At 40.8% G+C, this 15,163-nt stretch overlaps 1 pseudogene; it reads left to right on the plus strand.

Annotated features, from left to right (window-relative positions):
- Positions 1-2,299: 2,299 nt before the first annotated feature.
- LOC102254571 overlaps positions 2,300-15,163 on the plus strand; it is a 16,483-nt pseudogene continuing 3,619 nt past the window's right edge.

The following is a 15,163-nucleotide window of genomic DNA, read 5'->3' on the forward strand; positions in this document are numbered from 1 at the left end:
TAGAAATAGAAATCTTTTTCTATTGCACTAGGCATTCTAAGATAGATATGTATGCAGGATAACCTAGTTTTTGACACGTGCAGCATCATTCAGATGCAATTTCCTTGAGTCAGTCTATCAGGCTCCTTTACTTTGGGGGTTCTAACATCTAGGTTCCTGCAGCCTCTTGAGGCTGACATTTTGAGGAATCAGCCAAGTAGGAATCAGGCCTGCTGAAACCTGTTCTGCCCTCTAACTCTGCATTTGCTATCTCCACAGCTAGGTTGCCCTTCCAGGCGCCCTAACTTCCAACTGATCTGACTACAGGTCTGTCCCTGGTGCCATGACAATTGCCCAGAGCTTCCAAAGTCAGATGCTGGCACCCCCATCTTACCGCTCAGATCAGACCATCCCTTGGATGCCATTGCCTGGGTGAAGTTTAGCCACTCTGAGCCTGGATGTTAAGATTTCTATGCATTTTCCCAGCTAACAGAGGGTCTACCTTTTCTAAACATTGTTTTCTTACTACTTTCTTCTCCCAGGCTATATTTCCTACCTACCCTCAACCCATCCTAGAATGCTACATGACATGCATAAGTACCTAGTATGTAGAGGATATTTACTAAATATTTGTTGAATAAATTATGTTTATGTTAATGACTAGGGGCCCGGTGCACGAATTCATGCACGGGTAGGGTCCCTTGGCCTGGCCGGCGATTGGGACCATGGGGAGGGGGTGTGGCCTGCTGGGGGGAGGGACCACAGGAGGTTGGCCCCAGCAGCAAGCTAACCAATGGCCGATTTCAGGAGGAATCGGCTCCCTCCTCCCTCCTGTCTGGGTCCGGAGTGCAGGTGAACCAGATTCGGGGCTGTCAAGGCCCCAGCAGCAAGGTCTGGGTCAGTGCGTGTCATAGCTACTGGCCGGTCATGCAGCCATTCTGGTCATTCAGTCGTAATGGTCGCTTAGGCTTTTATATATATAGACTAGAGGCCCGGTGCATGAAATTCGTATATGGGGGGGGGTGTCTCTACATACAGGCACATAAGTGCGTGCACACACACACACATAGAGAGAGAGAGAGAGAGAGAGAGAGAGAGAGATATTCAGCTGGTATGAGCACAAGGGTAGGTAGTTGTATAAGTAACTGTATATTTAATACTCAACACCAGGCTTTATATTGATGTCTTTCTAGTCATGTTGATTGTCTGAAACTCATTCTCTAATATATCAGTATTTCTCAGGAAAGGTGATGAGAACAACATTCCCAATAGAACTTTATTTGTGCCCTTTATACTCGAGTCAGTTATGCTCTGCAACAGCTATTTCAAACTTTAACATGTCAAACTTCTCAAAGCTCTGATCACTCCTTTATACCCTCTCATTGGCAATAGCAAACCTCACCTCCTACATTATAGAGGAAATAGAAACTTCATTTTTTTCAATATAAAACATGTAAGCCTACTTTCCTTTTCCTGTTGTTACCATAGAGAACCTATCCTTATTCTCTTTAATGTTAATCTCTCTTCTGATTTAGATTCCATCCCCTTCCCCTTTCTAAGGAACATTACACTTTTTAAAAAATATATTTTTATTGCCGAAACCGGTTTGGCTCAGTGGATAGAGCATCGGCCTGCGGACTGAAAGTTCCCAGGTTCGATTCCGGTCAAGGGCATGTACCTGGGTTGCGGGCACATCCCCAGTAGGAGATGTGCAGGAGGCAGCTGATCGATGTTTCTCTCTCATCGATGTTTCTAACTCTCTATCTCTCTCCCTTCCTCTCTGTAAAAAAAATCAATAAAATATATTTAAAAATATATATATATATATTTTTATTGATTTCAGTGGTGAAGGGAGAGAGAGCGAGAGCTAGAAACATCAATGATGAGAGAGAATCATTGATTGGCTGCCTCCTGCTGTCTCCTGCACACTCCCAACTGGGGATCAAGACTGAAACCAGGGCATGGGGAATCAAATTGTGACTTCTTGGTTCATAGGTCAATGCTCAACCACTGAGCCACATCAGTGGGCAGAATTAATTACCTCTTTTGTTCTTTTATATTCAAATCCTCTCTCTCCCTCTCACTCTTTCTGTCTCTTGATTAGACCCTTCTTGTCTTTAAATATATTCAAGTCATTCCCAATTTAAATTTTAAAAAATTTTAATTCCATGTTCCCCTCCAACTATCATCATATCTCGCTCCTTTCTTTTACCAACACACTTTCTGAATGTGTGGTTTGTATGTGTTGTGTAGCTGCCATGGTTGCTCTCAATATCCATCTCCCTTCTTCCTACAGAAGCTGATTCCATTAGGAGCAGCAATGGGTCAAGCTGAAGAGCTACATTTCCCAGCCTCCCAGCCATATGACATACTTCGGGCCAATGACATGTAAGCTGAAGTGGACTGGGGATTTACAGAAAATTTCTGCTTTTCTGGAATAGGCACCAGAACTTTCCCCTTGATCTTTCTTTCTTCCTATCGACTTGAGAGTGAACAGTTGTCTTGCATTCACAATGAAAAAAAATAGCCATATACTGAGGATGACAACAAAGCAGAAAGAAGGATTCTATGGCATTCATTACATCATGAAGCCACTACAGCAGCCTGAACTGTCCATCACCCTCTGTCATTCTTGTTATGTGAGAAAAATAACCCTATTTAAACTACTGCCATCAGGTTCCATTACATGTGACCAAATGCAATTCCTAAAATCATACTCTACTCCTTTACATTTACTCTCCTTACACTCACTCTCAAATCATTCCATTCTGGCTTATGGCCCATAATTCCACTGGGCTCACCAATGTGCCGCATGTTGTGAAATCCAGGGACATTTTCAGTTCTCATATTACTAAACCTCTCAGCAGCATTTGACTCTGTCTGTGGCTTTCTTTTTGAAACACTTTCTTCCCATGGTTTCTATGACTGTGGCTTGCTCCTTCACCTCCAACTGCACCCTTTCTGCCTCCTTTATGGGTTCATCTTCCTCTTCTGGCCATACTCACCATCTTTTAGCCTCTAAGACATACTATGGCGTTAAGCACATGCTCTTCCCTCTCTCTGAAATGCTCTCCCCTCCCTCCTTTTGCCAGCTAACTTTATTATCCTTCAGTTCTCCGTCTATTCTTCACTTCTTCAAGGAAGCTTTCCTTGACCTCCTTGTGGGGTCAAATTTCTTTATGACTATTCCTTCATAGCTTTTTCATAGTTACAATGTTGCCATTTTTAGTGTAACTCTTTGAGTAAGTTGCCTCTCCCTCTCAGAATGTAGGCTCCATAAGACAGAAACCAGTCTATTTTTGCTCATCATTGAATTCCCAGAACCCAAAATATTCCCCAACACACAATATGTGCTTAATATTAGTTCTTCAGTGAGTAAATGTATGAATGTATTTATATAGTGATTTATTTGCTTACCTGCTTATTGTCTGTCTTCAGTTCCATGGGAGAAGGAAACATATCTGTTTTGTTCACTAACATATATGCAATACCTAACACGTACTGCATGGCACAAAGTAAAAAACATAATAAATTATGAATAAAATAATAAATGAATGAGTGGGATTCCAAGAAGACATTCCAGTAGTCCTACCCCTAACATGTCAATATTTGGGATTAAAAACACACAACCTTTTGATAAAATTTCTGGTTACAGTAGAGCAGTGGTTCTCAACCTTCCTAATGCCGCGACCCTTTAATACAGTTCCTCATGTTGTGGTGACCCCCAATTTCATTGTTACAAATTGAACATAATTAAAGCATAGTGATTAATCACAAAAACAATATGTAATTATATATGTGTTTTCCGATGGTCTTAGGCGACCCCTGTGAAAGGGTTGTTCGATCCCCAAAGGGGTTGCGACCCACAGGTTGAGAACCGCTGCAGTAGAGCATCAATATCTTTATGGTCTCTAGAGAAGAGTTTTTGGGAAAATATTACCTAATAGCTTGTTCTCCGTACAATATTTCATCTTTAAAATAGGCTGTCTATCCAAGCTGGTATGGCTCAGTAGTTGAGCATCGACCTGTGAACTAGGAAGTCCTGGTGTGATTGCTGGTCAGGGCACATGCCCAGGTTTTGGGCTCAATCCCCAGTGCGGGGGGTGTGCAGGAGGCAGCCAATCAATGATTCTCTGTCATCATTGATGTTTCTATCTCCCTCTCCCTTCCTCTCTGAAATCAACAAAAATATATCCTATATAATAAAAGCCTAATATGCTAAGTATCTGGTCATCCGGTTGTCCATTCAACCAATCAAAGCATAATATGCTAATGATATGTTAAGGCCGCTCAACTGCTCGCTATGACGTGCACTGACCACCAGGGGGCAGATGCTCCGATCGGGACTGAGTGAGATGGGCCGGACATGTCCTGGAGCCCTCCCGCAGTCCCTCCCCGGCTGGCCAACCTCCCGCATCCCTCCCGGGCCCCGATCGTGCACCAGTGGGGTCCCTTGGCCTGGCCTGCACCCTCTTGCAATCCGGGACCCCTCGGGGGATGTCAGAGAGCTGATTTCAGCCCGATCCTGCAGGCCAGGTCAAGGGACCCCATGGTGCAGGAATTAGTGCTATGGGCCTCTAGATTAAAAATTAAAGTAAAATAGGCTTTCTATAAAGATCTTGAATCTATATGCCTCTCCCTCTCTTCATTGCCACCACCCCAGTCAAACTCATTATTATATTTTCCTTGGACTAATTGGACTATACACCTTTCTTCAAACATGATTTATTGAACTATATAAATTATAAGCTTGTATGGTTCAGTTTTGATTGTATCTCTGGGTTGGGATCATATCTGTTATGCTATCTCCAAACAAAGGTAGACACAGATGGGTGCATAAGCAATTTTTTAAAAAAATGTATCTTTATTGATTTCAGAGAGGAAGGGAGAGGGATAGAGAGCTAGAAACATCGATGAGAGAGAAACGTCTATCAGCTGCCTCCTGCACACCCCCCACTGGGCATGTGCCCGCAACCAAGGTACATGCCCTTGACCGGAATCGAACCTGGGACCCTTCAGTCCGCAGGCCAACGCTGTATCCACTGAGCCAAACCAGCCAGGGCCATAAGTAATTTTTTATCTTGTTGTGGCAAAGGATTATTTCTGTTCTACATTTGACAAAGTATTTACTTAAGGAAAAGAATTATTTTTAAACTAGTAACAAATCTTTGTTTTCAAATGGCCAAACTGAAAACATTCAGTTAAAAAAAGTAGTAACACAGCCAATAACCTTTTAAGTTCCCCTACCTCCCTGCTCCATGAATCCTTAGTTATTGAGGTAACTGAGATGCTCAATGAGGTTGACAAGAAGATTCAGTTATGCAATTGTGGTAGCCCTGAGAATGCCCTTGGCCTGTAGTTAGCTTATCTGGATACTGCACTTCCTCCAAGGCCAAGCTTCTGTCTTTCTTCCTTGATAAACCTTTCCTGGCTCCTTGCCCACTCCAAGTAGTGCCATACCAGCTTATTATATATGTTTAATCTCCAATCAGCCTGGAAGGATGGAATCCATATCTTATTACACATTGTTGTATCCTTAGGACCTAGTACAAAATCTTGCAGGTATAATGTTTTGCTGATGATGATGCTTATTTTCTTCTTTGCTGGTAAGATTTACCAAGCCCTTGCTATTTGTTCCAGGCACTGTGTTATGCTCAGTAGCTGATATTACTGTTTCCTTTTCACTAATGAGAGTTTAAGTAACTTGCACAAGTCTCATAATTAGTGAGACTTGATCCAGGACTCAAACCCAGTTTACCAGATTCTACAGCAGATGCTCTTAATCCTTAGGCAACCCTGCCCTCCCCCTTACTGGAATACCAAACTCCAACCAGGCTACATTTGCTTCTAACTGCCTTTGAAGGCATCAGGTGACCAGCTTTGCTCACAGCTAGTTAGGGGTATTTCAAATTGTTCTCAAATGAAGCTGTACGTCTGCAAATAATTAAGTAGCCCCTTTGGAGACAGCAAAAAGGTGTTATGTAGAGGCCCACTTTGACATTTTGATGTGCATTTAAACACACAGCTCAGGGCTATAAAAAGCCACTATACTAAGACTGCAAAAGCATTAAAAGTCAAATTGCCTTATTAATTTTTTAAGAGCACTGTAAATGACATTCTGTCATCTCAGGAAATCTTTCCCTAAAGCTCCAATCCTCTTGGTGATCAGGATGAATAAATTGGCCTCCTTCCTTTTCATTTCTCCATTCTCTGCCCTTGAGGATAAAAAAAAAAACACCATCTCATTTTAAGATTGAAGCTTTATTTGCAGAAGTTTCTAGCTAGTTAAACTGGAAGCAAGAAAATCCATTTTCGTGTTGGCATGATAGTAGAAAATATTTAGCCACATCTCAGCTTAATAATAGAAAATTAGCAGAGTTGCTATTAAGTTTTAATCTCCTCATTTAACTAATAAGGTCGAAAACTCTTCCTGTCAAGAAAAAAAAAAGTTTACAAAGCCTTGACCATTGATACTTTAACCAGCTTACCCTTTTTTAGTTTGAGTGAAAGGTACTATACCATGGACCACGAGTTTCCTCGAAAGCTCCAAAGAATCAAATAGTTGGAAAAAAGTCTAGGGATTAGATAACCCAGTCTTAAACCTACAGCAAAATGGAGATTTTCCAAATTAGGCATTAGGAGCAGCAGCAGATAAGAGCAACTGGCAACTGGGAATATCCTTGTTGTTCTCTGAACTAGAATCATGCTGGCAGAAGCTTTTACTAACTAAATTTATTTGCAAGTTCTCCGAAGGGAGTGATCGTATTGCAACCAGGGTCACTTTTCATTACTTTGAAAACAGGTTCCTAGGGCCTTGTAAAATATTTGACTTCTGAACTCTATTTAAGTATTTAAGTGCCAGTATGTATGTTGTATGTCCCAATTACAAAAAATATGAGTTTATTCACTGAAATGGAAACTCCAGTAATAGTTATGATTTATTATATCATACAGTCTTCATTTTGAAAGACTTAAAGCCTCCAGGAGGTATTTATCCAAAATTAGTATCCAGTAACAACACCTTGGGATATCCCTGTTTTTGGCAGCATCTGTAGCCAGATCTGGTTACAGTTAATAAATTTAATGCTGGAGCCACTGACCTCAGGAAGACAGGTGTCCTCTCCAACAGCAGGTCCATTCTGGTCAATAAGAAATGTGCTTGATTAAATTGTCTTAAGGCCTGGTCTGTTTGCTCAGGTATCTGACCAGCAGAATAGCTTCTTCACAAAGAACTAATGAAGTTTTCATCTCTTCCCAAGTAAGTTGCTCTGTAATTAAATAAGCATTACATTTCCCAAAAGAAATGATCCTTTGGCTGAATACATAATACCATTAATAAATTATTGAATATATACCTACTATGTGCCAAGCTGGTCATGGAGATACCAAAATTTTTTTTTAATTTTAATTTTTTATTTTTCAATTACAGTTGACATAAAATATTACAACTAATATTACATTAGTTTCAAGTATACAAACCAATGATTAGACATTATATAACTTACTAAGTGATCATCCTGATCAATCTAGCATCCTTCTGACACCATACATAGTTATTGCAATATTATGTAAGTCCCTATGCTGTACTTTAGGGACTATTCTGTAACTACCAATTTGTACTTATTAACCCCTTCCCCTTTTCAAGATCCTCCCAACCCCCCCTCCCATCTAGCAACCACAAAATATGAGTCTTTTTCTGTTCTGCTTGTTCATTTATTTTGATTTTTAGATTCAATTGTTGATAGATATGTATTGTCATTTTATTAGTTATATTTTTTTCTTTTTTTTTCTTTTTAAAGAAGACCCTTTAACATTCCATGTAGTACTAGTGTGATGATAATGAATTCCTTTAGCTCTTTCTTGTTTGGGTAGCTCTTTTATCTGTCCTTCAATTCTAAATGATAGCCTTGCTGGGTAGAGTAATCTTGGTTGTAGGTTGTTGCTTTTCATCACTTTGAGTATTTTGTGCCGATCCCTTCTGGCCTGCAAAGTTTCTGTTGCAAAGTCTTATGGTAGTTCCCTTGTAGGTAACTAACTGTTTTTCTCTTGCTGCTTTTAGGATTCTCTCTTTACTCTTTTGCATTTTAATTATGATGCATCTTGGTGTCAGTCTCTTTGGGTTTATCTTGTTTGGAACTCTCTGTGCTTCCTGGACTTGTATATCCACTTCCTTACCAGATTAGGAAAGTTCATCTTTTTTTTTTTTACATAGGTCTTGAACAATTTCTTGCTCCCTCTCTTCTCCTTCAGGCACTTCCTGAATGTTGATATATTTGAAGTTGTTCCAGAGACGCCTTGTGCTATCCTCATTTTTTTGGATTCTTTTTGCTGTTCTGATTGGGTGTTTTCTGCTTCCTTATCTTCCAAATCTCTGATTTGATTCTCTGCTTCATCTATTCTATGGTTGATTTCCTGTAATGTATTCTTCATTTCAATTAATGTAGTCTTCATTTCTGACTGGAACTTTTTTATGTTTTCTAGTTCCATTTTTATGTTTCCTATCTCTTTGTTGGAGTTCTCAATGAGTTTACTCTTCTCCTAAGTTCATTGAGCATCCTTATAACCAGTGTTTTGAACTTTGTATCTAGTAAATTGCTTGTCTCCATTTTGTTGAGTTCTTTTTCTTTAGTTTTGTTCTGTTCTTTCATTTGGGACATGTTTCTTTGTCTCCTCATTTTGGCAGGCACCCTGTGTTTGTTTCTGTGTGTTAGGTAGAGCTGCTACATCTACTGGGCTTGGTAGAGTGGCCTTATGTAGTAGGTGTTCTGTAAGCTCCAAAGGCATAGCTTCCCAGATCACCTGTGTGAGCTGTGTGCACCCTCCTGTTGTAGTTGAGCCTTGATTGCTGTTGGCATATCAGTGTGAGGATTTGCCCACAGTCTGATTGGTTTCAAGGACTAGCTCTGACCACCATGGAGGTTCACCTATGCAAGGGCCAATCCCACAGAGCAGGACTTACCTCAGGGGAGCTCCAGTGCTTGCTGAGTCCTCTCCATGAGTGTGTCCCTGGTGGAGGAGGTTGCGTGGTACTTTAACATATTCTGAAGCTGTTCTCAAGGGGCACTGGCTCTGGAGCCTCCCGGGAGGTATACATCAAGGTCAGCCTCCCCCTGTGCCCTGCCAGAAGCCACCTGGCATGAGCTACAAAGTGATCTGCAGATGGCTGCTACTTGTGCTGGGCTTGGAAGTACCCCAAAGAGGCCAAGCTAAAAACCAAGGCCAGTTGCTGCTACTGCCAGGCCTGGGGCCACTTAGTGAGAGATATAGGGCACATAGAGGCCAGATGCTGTTCATTTGAGAGATTTTGGAAAAGTGTGAAGCATGAGCCATGAGAGGCCATTCATATGGAAAAGCCTCTGAAAGCAGCTTGGATGGGCTCACAAGTTGGGTGGGGCAGGATTTCAGGGAATCACCAGATGGGGCCAAAAATGTTAGCCAGGGTGATGGAGACTCAGATATGGCACCTGTCTACTGGCTCAGTGGAATGTGAGGGCTCTGAAAAGGAACAATGGCTTTTGTCAGGGAGAAAACTGCCCATCCAGCTCTTGCCTGATTCCAGACAATTCAGTTCCTTTCCATATATCCCTGGTGCCCCAGCACTGGAGCTCAGAGCAAGTGAATCTGAGTACTGTATTTTTCAGTGTATAAGACACCATTTTTTTCTAAAATCATTATGAAAATTGAGGGGTGTCTTATACAGGGAAGTCAGCCGAGGAGGGAACCGCGTGGGTGTGTAGCTGCCCATACCTTGTCAAACAGGCTTCCTCCAATCACGAGCCTTATTATTATTGACATCAGCTGATGCTATAATTGGGAGAGTGCGCAGATGCAACAGGGACCAGAGCCTTCAGAGCCCATAAAGATGTCAAAAAAAAAAAAAAAAGATAAATACCAGTAAGCAATTGTCTTACTTGGCAAAATTCAAACTGAATGTAATCAGCTATGCAAAAGAGCATGGAAATAGAGCTGCAGAGAGACATTTTGGACCTCCTCCCACTGAGTGTGTGATCAGACAGTGGAGAAAACAGGAAGAACAACTTTTTAAAAGATGCCAAAAAAAGAAGGCCTTAAGAGGAAAACCAGTAAAATGTTTAAAATATTGATTTCTTAATTTTGGATTGGAAAAGTTGGGGGTGTCTTATACACAGAAAAATAGGGTAAGTCTGTTCAGGCCCTTTATTTATTTATTTTTATTTTATTTTTTAAATATTTTTATTGATTTCAGAGGAAGAGAGAGGGAGAGAGAGATAGAAATATCAAGGATGAGAGAGAATCATTGATTGGCTGCCTCCTGTACTACTCCTACTGGGGATCAAGCCCGCAACCCAGGCATGTGACCTTGACCGGAATCGAACCAGGACCCTTCAGTCCCCAGGCCGATGTTCTATCCACTGAGCCACACCGGCTAGGGCTGTGGAGGCCCTTTAAGTGGAATGCCTGGGACTCCAGCAGCCCTCCATCTCACGCAGCCACCATCCCCACTGGTTTTTGCAGCCAGAAGTTATGGGGACTTTTTTGTCTGGCATTGGAACCCTGGGTTGGGGGGCCTGTTGTGGGGCTGGGACTTCTCATTCCTGGAGGGGTCCTCTGAAGCTGAGATTTCCTCCCAATTTTTATCCACCACAGGTGTGTGTGGGACCAGCATCTCCACCCCCTCCTATCAATTTCATTGTGGCTTCTTTTTTACATTCTTAGATGTAGGACTTCTGTTCAGTTAGATTTCAGGCCCTTCTGAATGATAGTTATTCTGTAGTTCAGTTGTAATTTTGATGTGGTTGTGGGAGGATTCAAGTACCGCATTTAGTTATGCTACCATCTTGACCAGAAGCCTGGAGATATAAAAATTAAGGACAAGGAATCTATTTCATCAAAAAAACTCAACTTAGTAGCTCAATAATTATTGGAAGGTTTCAGATTAGATGTTCAGTCTATATTTTATTTACCTAGCTCAATCTTCAAAGCCCATTTCAGGTCTTCTCATTCATTCATTTAGGAAAACGGTATTTGGTCACCAAAACTGTTTTAGGCACTATAATGATGAAGTTGAGGATGATATAATTCCCACCACCACAAGCTTATAGCTTTATAGAGTGGTAAGCAAGATAGACAGGACCAGATCGTGGAAGATGTTATAAGCCAGGCTAACCAAGAAGTATGGGTTTTATCCTACAGCCCTGGGGAGCTATTAGACAATCTTAACACGTTGCGCACCAATAGTTTTATTGCTAGCTTTACCCAGTGGCCAGGTAAGTTTCTATTAAACGAGTACTAAAAAACATTTTACAAAGTATCATTCTTTAAAAAGATATTAGCTTCTAAGAACATGTAATAAATAACTTCAAAATGCAATGGGTATTTAATTTTAAGGCGTGCCTTTAACATTTATGTAAAACACTGTGTAATAAGAATGCTTGTGATCCGCCCGCTTAAGAAAGAGAGAAGCATAATTAAGTCTGCATTTTAGAAAAATCAGTTTGTCAATGACAAGGAAGTTGGACAGGAAACGAAGAATAGCTAGAGGGAAAGAAACCAGAGGGGAGAGAAACTCAAATTCCTAAGCTATTGAAGATACAGAAATAACAAGATTTTAGTAACAAATTGATGGAGGGAGAGGATGAAGTCTAGGTTGACTTCTAAGATTCTGATCTGGGTCACATTAGCAGAAGGAGGAACAGGGTTAGTGGGGAAATAAGTTCATTTTGAACATGTTCTGTTGTAGGTGCTTTTGGAATATTAGACATCACCATCAAGTTTGCTGTTGTAGATGTTTATCTGAAACTCATGAGAAAGGTAAGGGTGGGAGATAAGGGTTCAAGAGTCAGACCTTATAGATTGTAGCTGAAAAATGATTATGAATGATATTGCCAAATCTGTAGCCATCCCATACCACTCCCTAGTCCCAAATGTCTTGTATTCACCCAGCATTCACATTTTATTATTCATTAATTCATTTATTCATTTGGTTGAACAATACATATGGACTCCAGTATCATATTCCAGATGATATGAAAGACTCCGGGTTTATACTGATGACTCCCCACCTAAGGATCTCATAACCTGGCTGTTGTTTGTAAAATGTTATCTTGGAGGCAAGACTCTTAAGGATTGAGCACTCCTCCAGGATGCAGTATATGCACTGAATCAGAGGCTGCTATATGGTGGTGTGTCCAGTAGGAAGAAAATATGTGCTAGAAACCAATAATTGGACACAGTAGTGGTTCCATTTACTGTCACTCCCAGTGACCCTCTGGAGGATTTTGTGTTTCCCATCCTTGCAAATCTGGGCTCTGCAGAGTTGGAGGGACTCATTAGGGAGTGTAGTCTTGCCAGTGGACACAGTGAACTATAAGCTATGGCTGCTGCTTAGGCACTTTGGATCCCTGTGTCCAGGGACCAACAGGCAAGAATAGTCACCAATCCTGTGGGTGTGGATCAGTTGGTTGGAGTGTCATCCTGTAAACCTAAAGGTCATGGGTTCAATTCCCAGTCAGGGCACATATCCAGGTTGAGGGTTTGATCCCCTGTTGGGGTGTGTGTGGAAAGCAACCAATCAATGTTTCTCTCTCACATCAATGCTTCTCTCTCTCTCCCTCTCCCTTCTTCTCTCTCTAAAATCAATGAACATACTTGGGTAAGGATTAAAATATAAACAAACAAACAAATAAACAGACCTTCTTGGCAGAGGTCCTTGTACCTGATCAGCAAGTGGAAGCAGGGCTCCTGTTACACAATGAGGGAAGGGAGGCATATGTGTGGAAATCAAGTGACTCACATGGGTGCCTCTGGCACTCTGTTGTTGGACTGTGACCTTGAATGGACAGTGCAGCAATCCCAATCAGAAAAGGGTATGGTTAACAAAAGCTCACACCCCTCAGAATGGAGGAACATGGAGGAGCTGCTCCCTGAACATGTGCAGAGAGGTAAATCTGTGCAGCACAAGGATGGACTGTGGCAACCATGAATTGGTATGCTGTTCAAAGGTCCCTGCAAGAACTTAGTGATTGTCTACAAAGGGAGCAATTAACAGCCCCAAGTTGCAGCACCTTTGGGATCTGCTTTAGTATTTGAGCTGAAGCCATGATTTTCCCCAGCAGTACCCAGCCAATGACAGCATGCCAAAGACCTGCCCAACACCCTCACTTACATTTGGGAACTTCTCTACTCAAACTCTAACTATGGGGTTCCAACAAGAGCAACCATGCTCCAATATGTCCTGGCTCCTTCAGCCAAGATTGACTGGTTTAAGAATGGGTGCCTGACCTAAGCTAGGCCACTCATAGTCCTTTCCTTGGATGTTTTTTTTTAAACTATAACTGAGGCCCAGCCAGCATGGCTCAGTGGTTGATTGTTGATTTATGAAACAGAAGATCACAGTTCAATTCCCAGTCATGCCATAGGCCCGGGTTGTGGGCTCAATCCACAGTGTGGGGCGTGCAGGAGGCAGCCAATCAATGATTCTTTCTCATCATTGATATTTCTGTCTCTTTCTCCCTTCTTCTCTGAAATCAATAAAAATATCTTACATTTTAAAAAAAACTATAACTGAGAAGAGACTCTCTCTAGTAGAGGAAAGTATAAGAAGTAGACTCAGGAGTTGTTGGTTTCTGGCCATGTGAAGAAGTTAACACACACAGAAGCATAGAGACAAAAATCAGAGAGTGCGTGCAGCATTCAAGTTCTTGATGTCCAGCTCCACCCAACTCTCCTAGGGTTTGATTATTCCAATCTTTTCCTTCTGTTGAGTAAGATAGTTGAGTATGCTTCCAATAAGTATTCTAATAGAAATCAGATGCCACTTAAGTTCTGTCACACATCTGCACTACCTCTAGAGCAAAGCTATCCATTTTATATTAATAGTTAACACTGATTGAGCTAAAGGTTTATTATATTCCAGACACTGGTCTAAGCACTTTACATATATGAATTCATTTTGTCCTCTCAGCCCTCATGAGTCTACCCAAGTACTCTCTCTCTCTATTGCTTTCCCCAATTTACATATAAAGAAACCAAGGCTACTTTATTTATTTATTTTACTGATCTTAGAGAGAGGAAGGGAGGGTAAGAGAGAACTATCAATGTGAAAGAGAAACATTGATTGGTTATCTCCCAGTGGGCTCTGACCAGGCCTTGGTATGTGCCCTGACCAGGAATTGAACCTGCCTCCTTTGGCGTATGGAACAACGTTCCAACCAACTAAGTCACACCAGCCAGGGCAAGGATACTTTATTTTTTTTAATCAAAAATAAATAAGAGATTCTACTGCATATCCTTTTAATAGAGGCTCTGGAGAGCAAACTTTGGAGATGTACAATCTTTAGCATTTTAGTCTTTCACCCAGTGATGCCTGCTCAGATTTGAGGCTTGAGCAAGACAGGTTTTTTATTGCAAGTGTCCTTTAGCACCTCAGCAAGGCCCATTTTTAGAAATAGGGAGACTAGCAATATACATGAGCAAACTAATAATTTTCTACATATACACATTTTGGAGTCTTTAAACTGGGACTCAGGTTTGACAAGTATGAGTACTTACATGGGTAGAACATGTAAATAGAGATAATCCTGGAAGTTCAGTAGTGACTTCTAAAAAGCCAAATACCTCCCTCATTGAGGCCTGAAATCCAGTGACAATGAGTTCTTTATGTGAAGTATCCACACAACCTCTACTGTCTTTTAAAATTAAATACTCTGGAGAGGTATAATTAAGTGCATAATACTTTCTATACCTCAAGGGTAAGAGGAGTAAAAAGGATGGGGAAGAAGGAAGAATGGAGAGGCCTAGAGTAGCAAAAGGTATGGAAAAGCCTTCCAACCCCACTTCCGTTAGTACCAGGACCCTACCTCTAGAGCAAAGCTATCCAACAGAAATATAATGTGTGCTAAATATTTCATTAACATTTTTCTAGCAGCCACATTAAAGTTTTTTCTAAAAACAGATGAAATTAATTTTAATATTTATTTAAACCAAAATATCAAAAATATTATTTCAACATGTAGCCAATTAAAAATTATTAATAAACTATTTTACATTCATTTCTTTCATATAAGTCTTTGAAATCTAGTGTATATTACATGCACAGTAAATATCAATTTGTATGCTACCTGTATTTAGATTTCACAAAATTTTAAATTGAAAATGTAGTTTCATATACTAAGTTGTTCAAAATATACTTAAACCTAATATATAT

This window comes from Myotis brandtii, unplaced genomic scaffold, assembly GCF_000412655.1.
Source record: "Myotis brandtii unplaced genomic scaffold, ASM41265v1 scaffold84, whole genome shotgun sequence".
Lineage (NCBI taxonomy): Eukaryota > Metazoa > Chordata > Mammalia > Chiroptera > Vespertilionidae > Myotis > Myotis brandtii.